This window comes from Limulus polyphemus, unplaced genomic scaffold, assembly GCF_000517525.1.
Source record: "Limulus polyphemus unplaced genomic scaffold, Limulus_polyphemus-2.1.2 Scaffold709, whole genome shotgun sequence".
In the NCBI taxonomy this organism is placed as follows: Eukaryota; Metazoa; Arthropoda; class Merostomata; order Xiphosura; family Limulidae; genus Limulus; species Limulus polyphemus.
The window spans coordinates 252,911-254,677 of record NW_013666319.1 but is presented as its reverse complement, the minus strand read 5'-3'; positions in this window follow the sequence as shown (position 1 = coordinate 254,677).

Genomic DNA, 1,767 nt, shown 5'->3' with positions numbered 1-1,767 from the left:
TGTCTATTTACTTGTGACAACTCAGTGTATATATATATATTCAGAAAATTAATATTTAAACAGTCAAGTAAAATAAAATCAAAAGGAAGGACTGCGCTTAAAACAGCAAATCCAAGCCTGTGATAAATGATGTTTAAGTGAACAGAAAAAAAGCTCAAACAAAAATCAAAAAGATCCCCAGGGCACAGGCTATAATGTAGGATATATAATGGGTCTTGGAGGTGACTGGGAAAGTAGGACCCACATTGCAGTGGGGATACACCATCTATCAGTCTTAACCTCAGTTCGCCAGTCTCACATGATGACATTATTGAAAGAAATAGAACTTAGGAGAGCGAGATGTGGGTGCTCAAGCCCACAATGTCCCACATATATATATATATCACCCTTCACTGCCTGCAGACAGTTGTGGGAAGGTGACTGCTTTCCAAAGTAAAAGAAGAACTTTGATTACTAGTTACTAAATCAAAATTTCGTTTTCATATTTTTTTAATTTAGGTTTTATGTTAACCATCCTGCAACTTTTATCTCAGGATTTTCACAACTTTCTAGTTATTATCAGTGTAGGCTTTCTTTGTCTCTTGTATTGGTTCACCGATCAAGAACTTGAATTTATTTCCATTCAGTTACGTGTGTGTGTGTGTGAATAACTACGTGTAATTGGTACCTTCGAACTGTGGTGTATGTTCTTTTATAAGTTTCCTCAGTAATTTAGCGAGATACGAATTTCTGGTTATTGAAAGTTATTCGTTCTCCTATGAACAGATAGAACAGCTAATGAGTAATATATTGTGTTCGTTGTTTGGGAAAGGCAAGCTCGTTATTACATCTCAGAATTTGTGATGTTTCTGGGCCATGGTGTTGCTGAAGATGTTTCAGACTAGAACTTGTGACATTTTAAGGGGTTGTTATCTTTCGATTTCTCCTTAAAAACAATAATTTTTTATTAACAGTCTACAAGTTATAATTTAGCCACTTGTAAAATATAAGAATAATTCGTTGATCAATATTTTTTTTTGGTTCTGTATGGTTAACTAATGAAAATTAAACTTTGTGTACAGAGGTGTACACCGATCTACAATTAGATAACATCCAAATAAGTTATGATCAGTTTTTGTCGGAAGAGTTGGGTGATTTTTTTACCGCAATTCAGACAATGGTCATGGCAATGTTGTAGTACGTTATCCTCAACTTTTTTGTGAAACCTGTGATGATGAACTTTTAACAAGCTTTCTTTGTTTGTTTGTAATTAAGCACAAAGCTACACAATGAGCTATCTGTGCTCTGCCCGCCACGGGTATCGAAACCCGGATTGTAGCGTTGTAAGTCCGCAGACATACCGCTGTGCCACTGGGGAACATTAAACTTTGAAGTTAGTAAAAATGACTTCCTAGAGCTTTTCCAGAAAATTATATTTTGGGTGAACTTTACGCCATTTTTAAAAGTAAAATATTAAAAATCCACAACACCATAATTGTTTTCTACAGAGACGTACATTACGTATTTTTATTTACTTACCTTGCAAAGAAATGGTTAAAGTTTAAAGTTGTCTCTCGTACCAAAATCCCGAATTCAGCTGGGTGTTTTTAACGTTGACTTTTGATAATGTTTATGAACTACCGAATATATTAATAGCCTAGTTAAAGTTTGACTGCTTTAATGACGACTAAAAGCCAGGGAATCTACCTCAACGCTCAAAGTGAATGCCCTCAAAAATACAAAACTGGAACCATCCACGCCCTCATCCACCGTACCTACAAAATATCG